Source organism: Macrotis lagotis, chromosome 7 (assembly GCF_037893015.1).
Source record: "Macrotis lagotis isolate mMagLag1 chromosome 7, bilby.v1.9.chrom.fasta, whole genome shotgun sequence".
Taxonomy (NCBI): domain Eukaryota; kingdom Metazoa; phylum Chordata; class Mammalia; order Peramelemorphia; family Peramelidae; genus Macrotis; species Macrotis lagotis.
The window spans coordinates 82,267,352-82,275,832 of NC_133664.1; positions in this window are offsets into that span (position 1 = coordinate 82,267,352).

Below are 8,481 nucleotides of genomic sequence, written 5' to 3' on the forward strand. Positions count from 1 at the left end.
TGGGAAGGGAAGAAAATTGTTCTCAGTACTGGTTTTCTTTGAGGCAAGCACAGTAGATAGACAGCTGGGCCTAGATTTGGAGAGACTGGCCTCAGATACTATCTATGTGACTCTGGACAAGTCACTTAACTTGTTTGCCTTAATCAATTGGAGAAGGAAAGGACAAACCTCTCCAGAATCTATGCCAAGAAAACCTGATGGATAGTATTGATGTGCTGCTATGCTTCACAGAATCACAAAGAGTCAGATATGACCGAACAACATCAGCTATCTTTGAAAAATTAATGGATAATGAAAATTACCATTTATATATATATATATATATTTCAAATCTGTTCAAGTATATTATATAGAGACTAAATTTTAAAATGCTTTCTTGTTTAGTGACTGTCTTTTGCCCTTTTTTTTATATTCCCAGTGCTAAGTATAGTGCCTGGCAATTTAGCAGGTACTTAACAAATGTTTATTGATTAATTATTGATTGTCGATCAATACATTTCTTGATTTTTACTATTTATTAAAGAACAATATTAACAAGTTCTAGACTGAGTTTTCAAAGTTTGTACTTTCTGATTAAGTCAATGATAAAGTCACAAGTAGACAAAGTTAAACAAATATTTTTAAAACATTTAAAATAGAAATATGGCATTACAGGGGTGATCTCATGGAGTATATACTCTGGTTCCATATGGATGGACATGCACATTGACCTCCTGCTAAGGGAAAGATGCTTCCCTTTTGCTCTGATAATGGAGCAAATGTTGATTCCTATGTGTACTGGGAGTTCAGTCAAAGATGACTATCAGCTGAGCCAGGGAGAGTTACTTCCTCCAAAGACTGTAAAAGCTGTTAAAATACAGTCTTTCTTTTGAATGAGTTGTTTCTGGCGCTCTGGCAGCCTCTCTTTGCCTTCAAGTAGTTGAAGGAAAGGGTTTCTTTCTCTCCTCCTAACCTTTGGCAACCTTGGTGTCTATGAGTAGATGATAACTGAAGATGAGCCTCATAGGCACACCCAAGACTAGACTCATACAGTGGCTGCTTCTTCTATTCTGTCTTTCCTTACCTATCACATCACTGGAAAGGAATTCAGAAAAATGGAGATTTGGAACCTTGGTTGGAGTCCTGAGTTGGAGTTGTTGGAGGTTTTTATACCAGCTTCCCAGTGGGTGGGTGGGGGGTGGGATGGGGAGAGGGACTTCCTTCATGACATCTCTTCTCATTGAAAGTGGCTAAAATCCAGGATGCTAAAAGTAGGAATAGATTCCTGAGCTTTTAAAGTGTCAAAACTGGAAATGGTATCAAAATACTTCAAGAAAGGGAAATGCCATCCTGGTTATTTTCCCCTGGGGGTGGGGTATATATACTTCAGAATATCATTCAAAAAAACACTTAATGCTAGTTAATAACAACTTTCTGAAGTTTATTATTAAAGGTATTGGTTGGGAGAATTTGAAATGGGAAGAAGTGATTGCTTAAAGAGCCAGCAAGATCAATCAAAACAAAAAGATATGCCAGGATAAACGTATTTCCTAATTTGACAGTTCCAAGAATGGTGGAATGCCATAGACAATACACCCGAGTTTCAGCAAAGCCATTTGTCTTGTTAATTGTTCGACTTGCCAGAAGTCTCTTCCCACTCCAGTCCGCCCTCCCACTCGGTTGTCGTAATGATTTTTTCAAGCCTAGTTCTACATTACTTTTCTATTCAGTTAAAGTACAGGGGCTCCCTATTAACTCCAGGATCAGATTTTCTATTTAGAGGTCAAAGACCTTAAAGGTCTGGCTCCCTGCCCCGTCTTTCCAGTCTACTTCTGTTTTACACAATGTGTGGGATAAAAATCCACTTTAAATGAAATTATGTCTGAGTATGCAAGATCTACTATCCTCCTAGTCAGTAAAAAAGTCTTATCAAACAAGATACTTATGAGCTTCTTTGGAATGCAAGATTTTCTCATGGGAAAAGTCTACTATCCTTCTAGTAGTCATTAAAAGTAGTCCAATCAAGTAAGGAGATTGAACCACCTGTTTGGAATACAAGGGGCTTTCTTCTAGAAAGAGTTCAAGAATAATGGTTTGTTCTTTAACATTTCTTAAGCCTGAGAGGACTTCACTAGGAATATTAATCCTGAAATGGTTTTATTGAGAATATTGCATTCAACACACTTTTCAATTCACTGAGTGATCTTGCTGTTCCACGAAAGACACTTCATGTCCCTATTCAGAGAAGTTTCTCTGGCTATCATGTGTGAAATGCTCTTCCTCCTTATCTCTGCTTCTTGACTTCCTTCACATTCTAGCTAAAATTCCATCTGATTCCAAATCCCTCTGAATTCTCTTGCCTCCCCTTGATTATTTCCTATTTGTCCTGTATATCTTTGTTTGTACGTAGACATATGCATATTGTTTCTCCCATTTGATTCTGAGATACTTGAGGCCAGAAATTGTCTTTTTTCTTTCTTTGTATCCATTTAGTAAATGTTTACTGATTGACTGGGTGAAGGTGGGTAGGTGGATAATTGATAAGATTGTTTCAAAATATATTAAATGCCAGTTGAACCTATGGGATCCAGGGAGAGTCTTCTGGCAAGAGAAGCAATGGGGAGTGGGTATTTGTTGCTGAAGGTCATCTATTAATATCTCTCTATTTCTATGCAACCTTTAATAAAACCAATGTTTAATAAAGTCATGACCCCAGCAAAAAGATAAAAATAAAGCAAAGCAAGAGCTTGTTGGACAACTGAACTCAAAGAACAGTGGTTAACGAATGGGTGCCAGAATAGATGAGTTTCTAATAAAATGCCCCATTGATGTATGCTAATCAACTTTTATTTTTAAATCACTTAAAGAATACACAAGATTCTTATGAAATCTGTGGATTAAACAAAATTGCTGGTAGTTTACACATTAGATAACAGAATCAGGATCCCCAAAGATGGCAGCATGTTTGTACAATGGACAAAATCCAATCAGCAGGAATCTTATAGCAATGAATGTAAAGTCCGGCACTCTTGTATCCTCTGGTGTGGTTCATCTTCCCCACCTTACTGGCTGATCACAAACCGTATCTGACCCTCATCACCGCTAGCCTAGATTAGTACAGTAAGTAGCCTTCTAACTGGACTCAAAGCCCCAGCTGCCTCCCTCCTCCAAACCATCTTCTGCTCTGACACCAGTGATTTTCCTAAATCATGGATCTGACCATTATCATCATCACCCTTTCCCTCCCTAATAAACTTGTGTCTATTATTTACAGGATAAAATCTAAAGCCCTTTATTCAGTATTTAAAGCTCACTATAATCTGGACCCTTCTGATTTTTCCAGTCTTCTTGCACTTTATATAGTTCCTCATATAAGCTTTGCCTCAGTTACACAGACCTTCATGTTGCTTTAAGTAACCCATATTAATGTCTTTGCGCCAGCTGTTTCCCAAACTAGTTCCTTGCCACCTCTCCTTAGTTTGCTGACATCCTTCAAGACTAAACTCCAGGGGGCAGCTTGGTGGCGCAGTGTATAGCTCACCAGCCTCGGAGTTAGGAGGACCTGAGTTCAACTATGACCTCAGACACTTAATATTTGCCCAGCTGTGTGACCTTGGGCAAGTCACTTGGCCACTGGACCAGATGGCTCTGGAGGAGCCAGTGAGACTGGTGATGCTGCACAACATCCCCTCACTCAAATCCAGTTCATGGGCTTGTCATGGCATCACCTCCCTGATGTTGAGAGTGAAGGATAAAAAACATGAAGACCTTCCTTTTGATCAGTGTATGTATCTTATGTCATTTACTCAGTTAAGTTTTTGCCCCATTAGAATGTAAGCTAACTACCAAAGCCAGGGCTATTTTTGCCGTTCTTTGAGTGCACATTAAAGAACATATTGTTTTATAGATGGTGGAGTAAAAACTGAATCTTGGATCTAGAATCAAGATGATCTGAGTTGAATTCCAGCTGTACTTACTGGCTTTGTGACCCTGGACAAGTCATTTAATCTAATTCCTCAATGATAGCACATATCTTGCAGGGTTGTTGTGAGGCCCAAATGAAAGTTATAAAGTATCTGGCTTGTTTCTTTCCTCCCTTCTCTATGAACTTGCTGTTTTCCATGTCTTTGTTAAGCAGAGGTATCTTTTTTCTCATTAAAGAATAACAATTTGGTCAATTGACTTTAATTGGCAGTATGCACATTCACTGCATACTTGCCCTAAAATGAAGAGAACTCCACGTGCTCGCTCTGGCACAGGTACCCCACTTTGTGCCTGGTGTTCCCGGGGTGCAGCTCAGGAGACTCCCCTGCTGCTGCAAGCACATGGAGCCCAGCCCTCAGGACACACAGGGAGCAGATTGGTCTTTTGGCAGCCCAGATACAGAAACAGAAACAAGCTGAGCCTGTAAGCAGGAGCCCCCAGGGCATGAGCCCATTGAGCTGAGGGAGGGGAGTGAAGAGAGAGACTGCAGAGATCTGTTCTCTGCCTCTGGAACAGGACTCTGGGGCTCTGACCACATTCAGATCCTGATCCCAGTCTAGGCCCCCACCATAGAACAGCAGGGCCCCCCCCCCACCTCAGCCCTGTGGCAGAGGGGGGGCGCTTATGGTCATTCACAGACCAGGAGGGAGGACAGAGCCTCACACACTGAGACCCTTGTGGGAGTGTCCCAAAAGCTCAGGAAGCACCCCAAAACCAGGCCCAGGCTGGGAAAATGAGCAAGCAGAGAAATAACAGGAAGACTATTGAGAAATATTTTGCAAATGAGCCCAAGGATCAAAATACTCAGTCTGAAGATGAGGAAGCACAAGCTCCTCCATCTAAAGACTCCAAGAAAAACAGAAATTGGGCTCAGGCTATGACAGAGCTCAAAAAAGACTTTGAAAATCAAATGAGGGAGTTGGAAGAAAAACTGGGAAAAGAAAGGAGAGAGATGCAGGAAAAACATGAAAATGAAGTCAGCAGATTAGTCAAGGAAATCCAAAAGCATGCTGAAGAAAATAGCATGCTAAAAAACAGCTTAGGTCAAATGGATAAAACAGTTCAAAAAGTTACTGAGGAGAAGAATGCTTTAAAAAGCAAAATTGGCCAGATGGAAAGAGATAAGAAAACTCTCTGAGAACAAATCCTTCAGACAAAGAATAGAATTCAGGGAGATTGATGAATTTACCAGAAATCAGGAATCAATACTTCAAAACCAAAAAAATGAAAAATTAGAAGAAAATGTGAAATATCTCACTGAAAAAAACAACTGATATGGAAAACAGACTTAGGAAAGATAATTTAAAAATTATTGGAATACCTGAAAGTCATGATCAGGAAAAGAGCCTTGACATCATTTTCAAAGAATTACTACAGGAAAATTGCCCTGATATCCTAGGAGAGGGCAAAATAGAAATGGAGAGAATCCACCAATCCCCCCGAGAAAGAGATCCCAAAAAACCAACCCCTAGGAATATTATAGCCAAGTTCCAGAACTCCCAAGTCAAAGAGAAAATATTACAAGCAGCCAGAAGGACACAGTTCAAATATTGTGGAGCTGCAGTCAGGATCACACAGGACTTAGCAGCAGCCACATTGGAAGCTCGTAGGGCTTGGAATACAATATACCGGAAGGCAAAAGAGCTTAGAATGCAGCCAAGAATGAACTACCCAGCAAGGCTGAATGTCCTCTTCCAGGGAAAAAGATGGACTTTCAATGAACCAGGGGAATTTCAAATGTTCCTGTTGGAATGGCCAGAGGTGAACAGAAGGTTTGATCTTCAGATACAGGACTCAGGTGAAGCATAGAGGTTGGAAGAGAGGGGGAAAATATGAGGTACTTAATGATAATGAACTGCATGTATTCCTGCAGAGAAAAATGACACTGATAATACTCCTATGAACCTTCTCAGTTAATAGAGCAGGTAGAGGGAGCTTTTATAGTTGAAGCACAGGAGAAAGCTGAATTCGAAGATAAAATATGGTGTAAAAATGGAGTCAATAGAAAAAAAAGGGAAATGTAATGGGAGAAAGAAAAAGGAGAGGGGGAATAGGCCAAGATATTTCATATAATAAGATTTTTCTTTATTACAATGAGCTATTGCAATGATATGGAAGGGGGGAGGCAAGGGGGAATGAGGGAACCTTTGCTGTCATCAGAGATGGCTAGGAGAGGAAATAGCAAATATACTCAATGGGGTATAGACATCTGGAGTAAGAAGGAGGGGGGAGCAGGGGGAAGGGGTGGGGATGTGAATAAAGTAGGAGGATGGACCATAGGGGGAGAGTGGTCAGATATAACACATTTTCTTTTATACTTTTTGCAAGGGGCTGGGATTAGAAGGCCTGTCCAGGAAAATAGGGCCAGGTGGATTCTGGGCCTAAGGGGGTGGTATGGGGGCTCAGGGCTTCTTGGCCCCAGGACCAGGGATCTGTCTGCTGTGCCACTCAGCTACCCTACAGCAGAGTCGGAGTGAAAGGAGAGAGAAAATATAGTACATTGTAGTGGAGAAATAAGAAAGGAGGGAGTTGCAATCAGCAATGGCAATGTTGGGAAAATATGGAAGTAACTTTTGCAATGGACTTACCATAAAGAATGTGATCCACCTGCGACAGAGTTGTTGGTGTTGGAACAAAGACTGAAGCACATTTTTTATTATTATTATTATTTGGGGGAGGGTGCAGGGCAAATGGAGCTGGGTGGTCTGCCTGGAGATGCATAGCAGGGTGATTGTTGGTTGTCTGAGGCCGGATTTGGACCCAGGTGGTCCTGGCTCAAGGGCCAGTGCTCTGTCCACCACCCAGCCACCCCTACTATTACTATTTTATTTTATTTTGGGTCTTTTTTCCCCCCTTCTTTTTGGTTTTTGCAGGGCAGTGGGGATCAGGTGGCTTGCATGTCACACAGCTGGGTGATTGTTGGGTCTACGGGGCTGGATGTGAGCTCGGGTGCTCGTGGCTCCAGGGCTGGTGCTTTGTCCATTGCGCCACCTGGCCATACCTATTATTTTTTTTTATTTTAATTTTTTTCTCCCCTTTACTTTATCGCTCAAGCAAGTCTATATATTGTTTAGGGGTATTTCATTTACTCTTAAACAAGAATATTTTATTAATGTAAAAAAAACACATTTGTACAAAATGAGCATAAAATAAATTAAAAAAAGAAAGAAACCAGGAGGGATAGGAATCCAGGGAAGCCTGGAGGGATTTGCATGAACTGTGAACTGATGCTGAATGAGATGAGCAGAACAAGAAAAACACTGTACACCCTAACAGCAAGATGGGGGCGATGATCAACCTTGAAGGACTTGCTCATTCCATCAGTGCAACAATCAGGGACAATTTGGGGCTGTCTGCAATGTAAGAATACCATCTGTATCCAGAGAAAGAACTGTGGAGTTTGAACAAAGACCAAGGACTATTACCTTTAATTTAGGGGGGAAAAAACTAATATCTTATTGTCAGATCTTGCTATCTCTTATACTTTATGTTTCTTCTTTAAGGATATGATTTCAAGAATAAATAAATATTAAATAAAACAAATTTAAAAAAACAAAAACTAGTGTAGACATCAAATCAGATTAAATTTTCATCAAAATCTAAGCTTTCCTGAACACTCAGCAGTCCTCTGTAAAGAGGTTGCCCTGTGAACCACCTTGGGCTTAAGATGTAAAAGTTGAGTCTATTCCAGGTTATCACTAATCTGGTCAATTTACAAAAGCCTGGACTTAATGGATTCCTTACCTGAAAAAAACTTCAAACCTTATACAGGATGATAAAGATGAGATCTGAGAACTAGTTATGATAGATAAATTAAAAACAAAAGAGAAATAGCCTCTTGCTAGAACTTTGTCTGAACCTGTAAAGATTCATTGTTGATACTCACAAAAACCACATAAATTGGCTTTTTAATGTCTATACAGTCACATCCAGGCAAATCAACAAGCATTACTATGCGGTGATGATGATGTTTGTCCTTCATTCTTGAAGACCATGATATCAACAAGGTGAGGGCATGATAAACACATGAACTGGATTTGAGTGAGAAGGTGCCATGCTTAGTCACCAGCCCCACTTTCTTCTCCAGAGCCATCAGGATGACTGGAGATGGCCCTGGATATGAGGCAGTCAGGGTTAAGTGCTTCACCCAAGGTTACACAGTAAGTAAAGATCAAGTGTCTGAGGCTGCATTTGAACTCACCTAGTTGCTCATGAGGTAGCATGTGTGCTGATGTACTAATAACTACAGAGAGCAGGATAGGAGGACTTCAGCAGTCCATCCAGGTCAATCCTACCCAAAGGAATCTTTGCTGCAATATTCCTGACAAGACATAACAACCTTTTCCTAAAGATTTCCAATTAGGAAGAACTCATTGTCTTTAAGTTGCCCATTCTGTTTTTGAATTGCACTAACTGTAAGGAAGTTGGATTTTTTCTTACACTGAGCCAAAATTTACTTTCCTACCACCTCCACCACCTGGTCCTGCCAGTGAGGGTCACATAATCTTCAAATACTTT